Below are 15,681 nucleotides of genomic sequence, written 5' to 3'. Positions count from 1 at the left end.
CTGGCAGAGACATGACAATTCAGCCGTCGTCAATTAAAAATGCGAATGTCCATGACCAGCCTTAGACCCCTGATAATCGAGAGGCCAACGCGGTATGAACGCAATTGTGTATCCAAAACCGAATACTTACACAGCAAGTACTGAATTTGGCTAGATGCCTACTACTCGACTGTTAATGTACATACTATACGCATACATTAGAAATAGTATGGATGCGCTTGGATATGCTGGTGGCCGTACCTAACCAGGATGTTTACCAATGATGCAGCTTGATCCCCAAAAAAGGTAAAAATGTAACTATGTATGAAAAAAAAACATGCTCGGGTGAATTTATATAAATGGATATTGTTTTCTATTTCAAATTGTACAAAAGACAGCACTTTATCCACCATCATGACAAATTTCTGAGCAAGCGACGTTCTTCGGCGCTCCAGTGGCCTTGAGAGAAATTGTAGCCTCTGTCGGAAACACTTCGGGATTTTGCAGAATGTACTTTGTCATCCAGGAACCGGTTGCCTTTTGTTTCATCCATACTGAGAATTCAGACATACTACTTACTTTGCATACTATACCACACATAGTACATAGCGAACAAGCACGCTATTTCAGACACACACCCAGTGTTTCAGAGCAGCAGGGTGAGGGGACAGAGGTCAGAAGACAGCTAGCTAAAGCAGATCCCCACACTCACCCAGGATCTGCACCTCAATGTGACGTGGCTTCTCGATGAACTTCTCCACAAAGAGGGCTCCGTTCCCGAATGCGGCGAGTGCCTCCGAGTACGCCCTCTGGTAGTTCTCCTCTAGCTCCTGTACCAGTCAGCGAAGGTGATCAATGAGTGTGCGTGCCCAACCAACCGATCAGCCAATCCGTATCGCCCTCGGCCATGCCTCGCCCTCTGCTGTTCAGCCAATTCGTCCGCACTCCGTTTGTCCACCAATTAGAAGAGGTCGCCTCCTGGCGGGCCAGCGTGCTAACAGACCATTTCGTGCCACCTGTTTACCAATTCAATCTAATGACTTGAGACGGAAATTGAGTGGAACGCAGCCCTTCAGATCAATCGCCTAAGCTCACCTACGACCCCATTTCCATTATCTCCACATGAGCTGCTTAAACAAGGATTCACTCGTGCATTTTAAACACATCCCAACACGGCCAATCAAATCCCATAGCCCAGCAGTCAAAACCGAACAGATTTTCGCACAGAACGCCACCCCTGCCCTGCCCCTCCCGATTCACCTCGTACTCTTTCACAACCCGCATGCCTCGGCCCCCACCCCCGTAGGCCGCTTTGAAGATGATGGGGAATCCGTAGCTGTTGGCAAACTCCTGAGCCTCCTGCAGCGAGGAGATGGGGCTCTCCGTCCCTGGGACCACCGGCACCCCTGAAACAGAAAGCAACCCGCCCCACAAAAAAAAAACATCAGGGACCCCTCGAGAACACTGGGTTGGGGGCGTCTAGCAGGCATGCCACGTCTCTCCTCAAACACCAGAGGTCACTGTGTTTATGACACTATCAGCTGAGCTAAGCAAACAAACAAGTAAATAGGGCTGTAGGTCATGGACACCTGGCTCACCTAGAGCTTCAGCTTTGTGAGACCCGAAAACCAAATAACTGGATCGAGTCCTAAACTTACAGGTAACATTGCACAATTCCGGACAGACCAGCCACGTATAATTCCCAGGATAACATTACTTCCACTGGGCCCCTCCCATGACGCACAACCGATTCCCCCAGTTGTCCCCTTCAGGAATGGTGGGCTTGATTCCAAACAAACTAGTGAGCAGGGTCATCTACCCACCGGCTCCATCTACTGGCCGCAGGCACACCTACAGCCGCTTAAAAGCTCTCACCGGCGCTGATGGCGATGGCTCGGGCCTCAACTTTGTCGCCCATCTTGCGCACGATGTCAGGGGGCGGGCCGATGAAGCGAACGCCGGCGTCCGTGCACGCCTGCGCGAAATCCCAGCGCTCGGACAGGAAGCCGTAGCCTGGGTGGATGGCATCCACGTTGTTCTCCTGTAGCAGCAGAGGAGGTGGAGGACCAGACGAAGGATCAGAGTGTGTCATTAAGGGGCAGGGTCTTCGCACAAGAGGTCACAAGGGTCATGGATACAGAAATAAAAAGAAAATTACTAAATGATGCTTTGCATTTTGCACTAGTATGAGTGCAACTACATCGGAATCCTTTAACTATCTGTCTAACCCATCTTGGTCTTATTTGGGAAATACACATACATATGGCTGAAACTGAAACTTGGGGTCCAGGCCCAGGATCAGACCAATTATCCAGCACCCCTGGCCCATTTGAGGGGGTTAAGTGCCTCGTCTTGGGTCCAAACAACACATGACTGTCACTGAAGATGGGATTTGAACTTGCGAGCTTCCGATCGCAGGCACAAAATCCTAACTCACTGAGACCACCCCCCCCCCCCTACAGATGGTTATTGGTTACGATGATTGTCGAAGGCAGATGGTTTAAGAGACAGGCACTCAAGCTGACCGGCAAGCTGACGCAAATCGCAGAGTGAAATTCCGTCCCTATCGTCTGAGACAGTCAATTTGGATGCACGTCCCGGCCAGTCGGCAGTACAAACGCACCTTTGGGCGTCGAACTTCCGCAGCACCAAGGACACTGCCAGATGACACATTGCAGCTTTCAAAAAAACATTCCAGGCTCCGATCTCCCAGTCATGCAGAATCAAAACTAAAAGCTCTCGTGTTCCCATCAAAAGCTCACGCTCCTGCCTCCTTGCGAGTTATTTTCGGCCTTTCTGGCAGGCCCGCACGCTACCCCCCGTTCCAAACGAACAAGTCATTTCAGCCGTGAGTCACGCAGAGAACGGGCAGAGCAGGAGATCGTTTAATTGTGCGATTGGGGAACGCAGCGCAACGCCTACAATCGGAACACCGAGAACCTGTCTCCTCGTTCCAAAATGATACGCGACAATTTATTGGACGAATTAGCGGTTTAATTTACGCGGAGTCTCATTCACATTATTGTTCAATTCCGCTGCCAGGTTTAACGGCTCTGAGTGTGACAGACTACTTGTACTTCATAGAACCAAAAGACAGAATTACCAGCAGTTCAGTTCAAAACATGGCACTCAAGCCCATTTAAAATACATTTATTTAACAGGTGCATTATCTAAAGCGAGCTAGCAGGATCAGCCTGGAGCAATTAGGGTTAAGGTCCTTGTTCTGAGGCCCAATGGCTAAATCACCTCAGCCAGGTAGGGACGCCCTGATTTTCTGGTACCCAGATCTGATCCATTCGATATTAATAGTTTCTGATTCCGAGCCCCAGTTCAATCTTAAATATTTAAATGTACATACACATCCATTAGGCATCAGTGCATTCTTGGTCTGAACATGCCCCACAACATTGTTCCTTATGATGCTTCTGCCTAATGAAATTTGTCGTTTTAAAACGATGCTCTGCTGCTACCTATCCAAAGGAGGGCATCGCAAACACTGCAGGTCGCTGCTGCAGTGATCCCTACTCTGCGATTCCAATTTAAAGAACTTCTACACGGCTGACATCTCGATAGTTTGTAGTTTCAGACCAAGTGCCTGAAGCGTACTGCAGCGGGTGACTGAATCATACGACCGGCACAAATGACACAAAATTGAGCAGATGCTGGAACTTCAAACCCCGTCAGGTTCTTGAAAATCCAGTGTAAGAACAGTGTTAGACTAGCCATGGACGCTCAACGCTAACCAATATAAATAAAGTGCCTGGACCAGCCCCAATTCCAATGATTGATATCGGCTCGGGACATCATTGCTGCCAAATATGGGCTTTGATCCAATAACCTTCTGATGAGAGTCTGAACCCACAGCACACCACCTACTATAAAAAAAAATAGACACACAACCTATGTAAATATAGCCACTGGGGGAAATGACTTGGGGTCAAAACCCAAGCGAGAACACCCTGGCATCCCGGAAGACGGGCATCTCACCTTAGCCACCTTGATGATGTCGGGGATGTGCAGGTAGGCAGCCACGGGTGGCAGGCCTCTGCCAATGAGGTAGGCCTCGTCCGCCTTCTGCCGGTGTATCTGGCCCGTGTCTTGCTCAGAGTAGACCGCCACAGTGCGGATGCCCAGCTCTGTGCAGGCCCGGAACACGCGGATCGCGATCTCACCTGATGGGGATATTAAGCGGATTTGGCGGGATGGCAGAGAATAGCGGGAGTGGTGCTGGGCGACCGGCGAGTGCTCGAAAGCCTGCTCCCAGACATCCCCTGGCTTAATCGCAACAATTTGCTGTTAATTACATGCACCAGTCGTTCCACAAATTATTCCCAAAATACGGCATTAAAAGGAGATTTTCATAAACACAGCAAATGAGTCATATTCAGAGAGATTTCATAAACAGTCCAGCGGCAGTCGCAGCCCAGACTAATGAAGACAGACTAAGTCTTAATACAGCTGACATAAGAGCAGTGTGATGTACATAAAAGAAGATAACAAAAGTGGGTAAAAAAAAAAATAATAAAAGGATCAAGGGAAGGTAAAAAAAAAAAAACAAACAATGACCAATGAGAAAGAGCCACAACATGAGAAAAAGTGTGTATGTGCCAAGCTGAACACGCTGTGCATTCAGTCATTAGCAGTGTTCATCACCACTCAAACCATGCATTTGCTTGGGTCCTCCGAGTTATTGCAGTGGTGGGGGCCCAAAGTGACCCCAGAAATAAACCCATCCCTATACTCAACGTCCATTTTTTCGGAGGCCTTCCACCCCCAGCAGCCAGAGATCATTAATGACCTTAGCGATCCAGGTCTGAATCCGTTCTACAAAACTAGCTGTGTGACACTTGAGGGCGATATGGAGCACACTCTACTTGGCCCGGACTGTGCTAAACGACTAAAAACATTGCCTAATTATTACGATGAAGAATGCCTTTCTTGGTGCCCATTTACTGAACCACCAGCACTCTCAAGGCTGAACACACTGATTACCGCATACTTATCTTATAATTACTGCAGGCATTTGTTTTCCTAATAGGGCCAAACCAAGCTGAAAACATCACAATTAGGAAGCACTGAAGGCCTAGAAGTTTCACGCCTCAATCTCTGGAAAGAGCCTGGATTTTCCTTCCAGGACGTTTTATTACGTGCATTTAAGGGCTCCATCATAAATGAAGAGCCATTCTTAAAATTTAACATCATATTTTCCAAGGATAGTACCGGCTGAAACCCGCAAGGGGTGGGATTACTGTCCATCATCAGCCAATGACGGATTTCAGTCACTATACCTCACTTACTTAGACCAACAGCAACCACAGCGACTGACGCCACACAGTAAATCAAACCCTTCCCTGGGTTCCCAAGCATTTATTGCCATCGTGTGTTTGTATGAAAGCCTTGTCAGAAATCTCTCGGTAAACACCGATCGGGCGGCGCATTTTTCTAAATCTGCAATGGAAATGAGTCTTAACATTTCACCACATTTGGGGAAATTTCGGAAACAAAGCTGTTTTGTACACATGCCGTGTAATTGGCTCACAAATGTTTAAAAATCAAAAAATGTGAGGCTGGTGTACGGGGGTGGGGGCGGATGTACCTCTGTTAGCCACCATGACCTTCTTGATGGGCTTTAGCTCAATGCTGTGGGTGGAGAGCTGATTCACTCGCCATGGCCTGCGGGTTACCCTGAACGCCAGCAACCCCAGGCGTCCGCGCAACGGCCCCAACTGAAGTAACATCACCTGGGGGAGGATGGGGGGGGCAGCAGAGGAAGATGAAAAGGAATTTGAAGCACAAAAGACATGTTCCAGGAGGAACTCAAACATCTCACCTTCTGGTGAGGCGTGTTGCTCGGAAACTGGTGCCGAGCTACTATAAAGCTTCAGTTTTGTTAGCCCGAGTTAAAAACAGACATGAAAGGAGAAGGTGCCAAGCGACTAAAAATGGCCGAGCTGAAAAGGCAAAAAAAAAAAAATCGGAGGCGCGATGGCGAGCGAGACGGGTTCCAGAACCGGGCTGGCACCACGACCGCATGCGAAAAACTGCTCCACTACAGCGAACACCTGCCAGGACGGAGGCCGGCGGAATGCGATTCCTACGAGGGGTGGGGGGGGGGAACGGTCACAGCACAGCACTGGCCGTAAACATGCACCCAAATGGAACTGCCATGTTTTGGGGAAGAAATACCAGATCTGGCTGCCCGGGAGGATTACAAACGCAGTAGGAGATCCGGGAGGAAACATCAGGAGAACTTTAGGAAAAGGCACCACAGTCCAGAGCTTGTTTGAGGGGGTCAGCTGGGAGCCCTCCCCCCCACCTCATACGCTACACTGACCAGCAATTACAAAGCTCTGGATGGCTCCTCTGAGGGCCTGTGTTCCGCTAACAAGAGGCAGAGCTGGACGAAAGCCAGGAGCCGGTGCTGGTACAGACCACGTTCGGCGAGGGATCGGCTTTAAGGTGAGACGCGGTATGGGAGCCGAGGAGGAAGATCGCAAAGGGCAACGAAGGGGAAACAGACTGGATGGGTGCAGAGTCAGGAAGATGCAACTTAAACAGCTGAAACGGCACCTCAGATGAGGTCCAGGGGCATATCGATGGTCGGCTACCACCCAGGACCCCACAAGACACCCCCCACATCCAGCCGTCATGAGAACAAGGGCCGGGCCAGAGGACCAGAGGCCGTAAATATGCGCGAGGAAGCCTGGGCACTTAGCGTAAATACTTCTGCATCTCAAAGGTAACATCTAAAGTGGGAAGAAACCTTCCGGAAAGACTAACAAATAGAGGCCCCAAAATCATCTGCTCACCACTGAGCAAAAGAACAACCCCCAGGAACAGACGACTTGTCTCTAGGAACGTACAAAGAACCAGGACGACTCCTCTCACCAGGTGAGGGACAGTCTGACCCAGGAGATCCTGCCAATAATGATCTGGGAGCTGGACCAGTGTGACAAAAGACTGCAGGAATCGGAGAATGTATTCAGGTATAGAGAAAAACGGCCACAAAAATGTAGCCAAACATTCGAGAAACAGCTGTAAACAAAAAAACAAGGGATCCCTGCAGGTTGAGAATCTCATTAAGAGTACAGCTCTCCCCCTCCCCCCCCCCCCCCACATCATGGAATAACAATTAGCACTGCAGATAGCGCAGAGCTACGTCACGGTCAATTCATTAACAGCCAAGCGAGCGCGCTTCTCAAACGGACGAGCTAGCGGCTCGACAGATGGCCTGGGCGGCTACTCAATAAGCGCACACACTCGTCTAAGACACAGGAGAACTGCAGAAAGCAATTAAAGCATTATTACACCTCTCTCCATGCCACACGTTCGCAGCAAATGAACCTATCAGCACAGCATTTACGACTAATGCAACTTTCTGAATAACTAGATTGAAATTGATTGAAACAGATTAAAAAATAGAACAAGGCCAAAACAGACGAAGGCCGGACTGAATTCTGATTAAAGACCTATTGACGAAAACAACAAAAAAACTTAAATAACCCAGAACTTTACTTTTATTACAGTAAAAAAATAAATAAAAGAAAGCTACACAAACAAAAGGCAATTACAAGGCAACCAAGACAACAGGGAATTCCGGGAAAAATTCCAAGCTTGAAAAATCAGCTGCAAAATCTGAAGATATATTCAGGTGCCCCCTACAGACAGAACATGATAGCCGCCCCCCCCCCCCCCCCCCAACGTCAAAGACAGGAAACCAGACCAAAGCACTAAGACAATTATCCTTCGAGACCTACAGACGTCCCACTGAACCTGAGAAACAGGATTCCCTTGTAGAGGTATTAAACAAAATTAAAACACAGCTAACAGAAGACTATCCTTTGAAGTGTAAAGCTTTGCACTGCATTTGGATTCCAGAGATCAACGGAGCTTTGGCTGATATCTAAAGTGTTTAACAGAATCGTGCCAAACCAAAAAAAAAAGGGTTTGCTATGTGCCTGACATGGCATTCGACTAATCAGAAAACGTAACGGCGCTGCTTCAAGGTCACTGGGTCCCGACACCTCAGGGTAGAGCGCCGGGTCAAAGGTCACTGTTCATCATGGAGAAGGCCACGACTGACGGATCCAATAACCAGAACCTCACAGAACATTCCGAAAAGGTTTAATTACGGAGGTGGAAACTCTTGAGAGGGTGAAGAAGGTGAGAGGGTGAAGAAAGGGAGGGAAATGCAGGCGAAGGAGGGAAAATAATAGTGGGCTTGAGCAGGGGCCTAACGCGATAGGACAAAGTGGGGCCGTATCGCGTGATAAGATAAACACCGAATCTTATGACTAAGCACACATCCTATGTGCAGAGTCACAAGGTGCCACTTCACACCCGCTCGCTTGAATCGGCGCGGCGAAACTCTGCCGCCAAGGACGACGAGTGCGCCGTCAATTAAGCTGAACGGGAGGAGCTGGCGGAGGAGATGAAAAAGGCAGGCGAGAGGAAACCGTGGTAATGAAACAGAGGCAGGCAGGTGAGAGAGGAGAGGAGAGAAGATGGTGAATGGGAAGGAGTCAAAGGAGAAACCATGCGAAAGGTGTAATCAGACTGACAGACTACTAACAGCTGAAGTGTTGTTTCCCAGCAAGAAGTCGAACGGTTTCAGTGCACAGGACTGGATATTTCAGTCAAATAACGCCAGTCTAAAATTACAGGTGTGCAATCCTTGCACAAATTAGTTCTATACACTAGCCAAAATGTCTAGTATGCATGGTGGAAAGCACCTGTGAGATACACGTAGATGTGACCAGCAGAGCAACAGAAACTAGAACTAGCTGGTTTTAGTAAAAGCCAGCAAATCTTGGCGCCCTAACATGGGGACCAGTGATGGGAGACTGGTCATGGATCAGACTTTTGAGGAAGGATGATTCTTCATCCACTCTTCCAACGCAAACCAGGGGGACGTCCCACAAAGCAAGATCTCTCAGTTTGCTGGGTTAACTTAAGATGGAAGCCGTGATTGATAACTCAATAAGAGTTCAAGCAGCCGATCCACATATTTTCCAGTTCTGATCCAATTCTGATACACAACTGGTGATACTGACGTATACAGATTCTGATACAAGAGCTCTTTTTACCTCAATATTTTAATGTAATAAAAAAAAAAAAGTATAAATGTAAATCTTTAAGGTACCAGAAACACACAACACAGGCTACCGTCCCACCTGATTTGAACATCTTGTTTTAAGCATTTTTTCAGGCATTTGCAGTTCAGTCTAAATATCGTCCAAGCGGAGATACGCAAAGCGGCAAGTGCGTAAAATGCCCCACATTTTGCCTCCCACTGTCACCAGCTATCGCAACACTTTGCTCCGATCGCGGCCCCTCGTGTATCACAAGCTGCAGCGAGCGCGCAGAACCGCCCAAGCTACCGACATCCATTTGCTTTTTTCCATACGACTCTCGTTGTCTAGCACAACCTCATGCGCTTTGCTTAGTGGGATTTTCCACTAAATGCTACTCCCACCTCTCGAAAATGTGGTTTTCACAAAGACTGCAATCCGCCGTGCCACTACTATTGCTAAAAAGCGGAAAATACTTCCAGATCGTCACCTTAACTGATGTTATGCTTCTCGTACTGAGATGGAAATGCGCTGGACATCACAGCAGGCGGAAGTCACTGCACTCACACCCAACAAGAGCTAAAAAGATAGAAGCAGCCTTAGCGTTCGGCGTGAAAGCCACGATAATCTACTAATCTAAAACGCAAAAAAGCTGTCATGCGACTGATTGTACAAATTGATTTAACAAGAAACAGGCGCTCTCTTTTCACAGATTAAATAAAGTATCAAACGTGGATCGGTTACATATAGCTAATACCCGATCCTTGTATTAGGTATGGATCGGTGCTGATACCGATCCAAATATCTGAGCGCTGCGCCTCTTTCTCCAATAGGAATGTTCCGTACTTTAACTATCATGACTTATATCTTAAGTTAACCCAGCTACGTGAGAAATCCTGGTGTGTGGAACACCCCCCCAACCCCCCCCAGGTCTAGGAAGCAGACACGCAACAACTGAGGCTAAGCATTTAGCGTCGCGAGTCCGCCATAATCTAGACTCAAACATCATCCAATTACAACACTTGACCTTCAGGCACATTTCATCACCGCACACCTATTTACAATCTCAGTGGCTGGTCTGCAAGGTCAAACAAGCACGTGTGGGCCTTCCCCACCATTAGCCTTGATAATAGAGGAGCCCTGTTAGAGCCTAACAGCCAAGCAAACGGTGCCATTTACCTTTACAGCGTTGATTTAATGACATCACTAAAACAGACTGTCCCTGGATAAAACAATACCCTCGGGGGTTTCGACGGCTCAATAGCAACAATAAGTCTTCAGAGTGGCCACAGCGGACGACAAACAAGGCGGCACACGGCCAATAACTGCGGCTTGACAGATCCCGTAGCCGTGTAGAAATCCATCACTGGAGGAGTCAAGGGAAGGATTTCATCACCGGCAACACAAGCGTCAACGCGCCAAAGAGCGGGAACATAAAAGCAGACCGAGGATGAGGGAACTCACGCCTGCCGTCGCAGACAACTTCAGGAGCAGCAAACAGAAAAGAGAATCACTCACACGGGGACTTGCTTCCTTTGATGGGGGTGGCACCAACAATAAAACGTCGATAAACTCTGAAGTACACCCAAAAAAAAAAAAAAAAAAAGGCTGTGGAGGTTTAGGTATCTAAAAAGAACTCACACTGTCACACAAGGGGCTGCCCACAATCATCTCGGCGGCACGGAAATCCTAAAAGGCGTCGTACAAGATCCCTGGGATAAATGTGAGCGTGCGCAAGCAAGATTCTCATGGTCTTCATGTTGGAGTGTTTCAGGAAGGTGGACCGGTTGGACGGGAATCTTACACTTTTGCTCAAGCCATGTTGTACACCGAGGTGGACGTGTAGTGGGGTCAGTTAGGAGGGGGGGGCGAAGGCCACTGAGCATAACGCTCGGTTCGCATGTGCTTCTTGTGGACGCCGTTCCCACCCATGAACCACACCCGGGACCTGGTGACGTGCTGTCGTGCCGATCTCCTCGGTACGCGGCTCGCCACCAGCAGGGAACGGCAGCCGCAGATACGGGTGGAGACGGTTCCCGCGGCGCAAGATGGTGAAAATGCACCGTTTTCGAAACGAAGAAAAATACACTCGTGGATGCATTAAGAAAGCACAAGTCAACAAATAAATAGAATCACTTAAGATGCATAAAATATGAAACGCTTCCAGAACGGAACTCGCCCATTGACCGAGAACCATCCATTTCCGCAGCAGTTCCTCACATGGCGCAGTTCCGGATGCAACATCAGAAACCAATCAAACTGGGGAGGCATGGACCCAACGGAGAATAGGGTAGTTGTATTCCTCTAACACGGGGGGGGCGGTGTGTATGCAGGTTTCAGGGGTAACCTTTAGATCATCTGTTCAAAACCCAGCAGTGACGACTCCTCAGCCAATCAGTCCTCTAACTAGTAATCTAATTAAGGAGTTGCAGTAAAAACCTGCATACCGAGGGCCTTTTTGGGTAAGACTGGTCACCCCCGTTTTAACGTAAATCAGCCATAACTCACAGGAAAACACTCAAAGAGCACAAGCCCTTTGCTCCTTCATCTGCACTAACTGCACACGACAGCCGAATCTCCACTCGTTACCAGAACTGCCAACCAGAGGCTTTCAATACCAGCCAATCGGTTCGAGGCAAGAAATACAACAGTGTTCAATTGCTTTCCATTTTCCGGCTATTCTCAAGCGCAAAAGTTGGACTGTCACAACGAAACACAAAGGCAAAGTGTTTCTGTGATTGACTCAAGCGTTTCTCCCGTGAGTGCGAACAAAGCCACTTCCATCTGGCAACATCCACGCCAGCTTCACCATTAGGAAAAAAAAGCATCATCAATAACGGCCTCTCCAAATTATTCAAGCACACAGGACTTACCTACCAATTTACACCACATCCTTCCCGACTCCAATTATGAGTTTCAAAGGTTTAAGTCATGGGATGCGACCGCATTCATGCGGAATGTGACCGCAGAACGTTTACTGTAGAAACTCAACCTAAAGACATAAAAATTATCTGTGTATTTCATCTGCATAAAGTGTAAAAATGGAAGTTTATGGTGATCCACAGTCAAGGCCAGTTAGCTTGACTGTGAGAGATGAGGAGGGAGACTCGTTTCAGAGTCTGAGGGCAGCTAGCAGAAATCGTTGTCATGACAGCAGGGGCCTCCTGCTCACAGCGCTCGGGTGGACAAGCCCGACTGCCAAGCTCAGTGTTTGCTTTCATCATACCGAGGCTGCGTGTCGAGCCACACTCGACCGTGCAAACAGACACGTCCCCAGTAAGGAGTTTCCCACCTCTTACCTTTCACTTACTTACACAGAAATCACTGAGCTCCGTCCTCCAGTTCCCTAATGCTGACGACCATTGCGCTGCGAGTAGGGGGGGGGGGGGGGGGGTGTCACATGACAGGCACGACGGGGTGATTCACAGACACACGGCAACTCAAACAAAGATTTACCAGAACGGCCAGAGGTTACAAAGCATAATGTAAACAGTGAGCGCTGAAGGTAAGGATTTTATCTTATTCAAGCCCCTGGGCTATCAAATGGGCCATCATGCCGTCTATGGTGCCCCCTAGCCCTGTCCTGTTTGAAACAACCCTGCGCCGTACCTCCACATACCATAACCCTGATCAGGAATAGGAGATGCCATACTCGCGATTTCTTAATTCACAAGTCACCATTGGTCTACTCTCTGGACTTTAAACTATATAGTTTCAGTATACAACGCAACAGCTGCAAAAAAAAAAGTATGCAATTAATGCAAGGTTACAGCTCTGCATTCATGGCTGTCTTAGATTAACTCCCAATCTGTGAAGTTTCTAAACACCTAACAGTAATGAACAGGAGAAGCCATGAGAAAAAGCAAGTTATAAAAAGATGTAGATGGGGAGGCCTGATTTTACGCTGGGCACCAGCTACTGCATCAGCTTTCAGGGTATGAAAAGGACGTTTAATAAGATTATGGATGAGACCCAAAGCAAAAAAAAACCACTCAATGTGCCACTCTTGGGTAGATGTTCCATGTTGGATATAAACAGTATTTCGCCAGAAACATGCCATGGATTTTAAATACGTCAGGACAGGCGGCCAACCTCTTAAATGCTGACTGAAGAAATTGGATATTTTGGACTTGTGTGAAGTTAGCTGTTTACTCAAAGAAATACTTTCAGCCCTCACAACCATGCCAGAATACTGGTTCCAGTTGGGAATCTGAATGAAAACCTTGACCGACGCTATAAACGGCACATAAAACAAAGAAAAAAAATTAACTTTCCAAGAAGCAATTTCACAGAATACAGTACAGAAGTCCTACCTAATATCATGTAAAATATGTACGTTTTAATTTTCATGCCAGAATTCTATGAGCTTATTCCAAAAAAGGACTATTGACTCTAATAAGAACACTAATTCATGCATCCAAGGTCTATCAAATCAGGGTTATTGGCAGAAGATCCGACATCAAACACATTTTTCACTATGGTGCCAATTTTAAAATGTATCTCAATATCAGCGCGCATGTACTGCATGCAATACACCACTGCACGTTAGCAAATGAATTAGACGGACAGCCGCACATGGCACACGGCGCAGCAGCAGCAGCCGCTAACGAGCAGCAGAAAGCGAAGATCACCGTGTCAGCACTTTACTCAAAATTAAACATGCGGGCCAATTTCCCCATTCTTATTATATTCACATATCATTTTCAACATAGTGTCTCGCTGGGCTGCGTTACAGTTTTAAACCAAACTTTGGGATGTGAGCATATAACCTTCTAATGTCTTATCTGAATGCATATACAGCACCTATCTTAGCGCCATGTCCAAAAGGCATCTAGTTCCAAGAAAACCGCACAAAAAGCTCGCGAACCTTTCCTAATTGGTCATCCAGTGACTGAAAAGCGGAATGGGTGGATGCAATTTAAATTTTATTTTTAAAATACCTCATAGGATATTAAATATTCTGTATCAAAGGCTTTCCGAGGAAAGTTTAATTATTGAACACGGAGGATCTCTTAACTGTCATGCAGTGCCAGGTCTGCATTTCCAATAAAAATAATTGCTTGCAACGGGTAACCACAATGCGAGCTATGTGGCTGGCTGCGTGCGTGGTTAACATGCAAACTAGTCCCCGGCCTGAGAAATCTGTCCCGATGTATTTAGCCGCTAGCTAACAAACTGCCGGGCACCATAGTGCGTAGGCGATGCTGGCCAAAACAGGCTCGTTCCACTAAACACAACACTCATGTTTCTGTGAAGTTACCTTTGCCTCGTGTGCGTCGTGTTTAAACCTTTAAGAAAAAGTTTCTCACGGTGGTGTCACTGACAGAGCCGCGACGTGCCCCTATCGTGCGTGTTACACCCCTAGCCCGGGTGGTTTCAATGTCGCCAGTTTGCTAGTCCAGCTACTATCGACTGACTTCGTTTCTTCCTCTCCAACTCTACCGCTTGATATGTCGGGGGGGTGTGATGGCTGGCAGCGGAGACGTCAAAAGCCGGCAGGCCAAACTACCTACTCAAGCCCAGGTATCAATTGCCCCCAAGCACCACCGCCGGAAACTTCTAATTGGCCATGGCCGTAACGCCCCTATCTGATATTGGGCCAATGGCGAGTCACCTCGTGCCGCAAAGACCTGCCCCCCCTGAACGATTTATCTCAATTGAACTCGCAACGCAAATACTAACGCGTGGTTCCAGGACTTTAGTCATCTGTAAGCGGTCTTTCGGTGTTTATATTTATTTTGGAGGGACTGATCTTATTTGGTTCGTTAAATTATTCAGTCGAAGTGAAACCACCAAATATGCAGACAGTGTTGCTAAATTTACAGCAAATTAGGCCATTACGAAGTGAGCCAACACGTAATTAGAAATTCATAAATTAGTAATGGGTGGATGCTTTACACATATAATGAAAAAGCGAAAGAAGGCTATTTTCCTTAGACGATAGGTTGGATTGTTCCTTTCGCGCAAGCGTACACAAAAAAAACGATTTAAAAATCCGCTTGCTTCCGACAGTGATCGATTCGGCAGTTATTCAAATATTCCAGCTTTAGTAGCTGTAGCATGTTGCATTACCTTGAGTTTTTATTGCCGAATGTCAAGTGGCAGCTCCGTTGAAAAATCTTTGCACGGTTAACACGAAATATAAACGTATTAGTAGGTCATCTTGAGGCTATGTAAACTCAGGAAATACTGAAAGGTAATAGGCTTGAAATGAAAACCATTTGCTCATGGTCAGAAACTCAGAGAAGTCGATAATTGGCTACATGCTCCATCTGTTACAGTTGAGGCGACCGATCTAACCAGTCATTGGCTAAAGACCACTGACTTTTTATTGGTGAAACTTCTAGACGCCTAGGTCCCGCCTACATAATGACATAATGCTGAAATGCGAAGGCGGCCGCGGGCAATATTGATGCAAAATTGATACTTACTGGATTGCTATGATTCACAATTCAGCTGTGGTAATTTAGGTGTGTCGGGTTTAGCTGTGATCTCTTAATTGTAAGTGTTGGCAAAGTAATCTCAAATAATGTGTCGCTTCCATTAACTCAATGAGCGCCCTTCCTCTGTGAAAATTAATTACCTGAAGCTCACGGCTTTAAAGTTTCTGTAATATTAAAAAGATTGCTAC

The 15,681-nt window shown here is 47.2% G+C and overlaps 1 pseudogene; it reads right to left on the bottom strand.

Moving 5' to 3' along the window:
• Nucleotides 1-14,603, bottom strand: part of LOC125721668 (pyruvate carboxylase, mitochondrial-like) — a 52,427-nt pseudogene extending 37,824 nt beyond the window's left edge.
• Between the last annotated feature and the right edge of the window lie 1,078 nt (nucleotides 14,604-15,681).

This window comes from Brienomyrus brachyistius, unplaced genomic scaffold (genome assembly GCF_023856365.1).
Source record: "Brienomyrus brachyistius isolate T26 unplaced genomic scaffold, BBRACH_0.4 scaffold35, whole genome shotgun sequence".
Lineage (NCBI taxonomy): Eukaryota > Metazoa > Chordata > Actinopteri > Osteoglossiformes > Mormyridae > Brienomyrus > Brienomyrus brachyistius.
The sequence above is the reverse complement of the archived record's forward strand: the minus strand, read 5'-3'. Positions and strand labels throughout refer to the sequence as shown.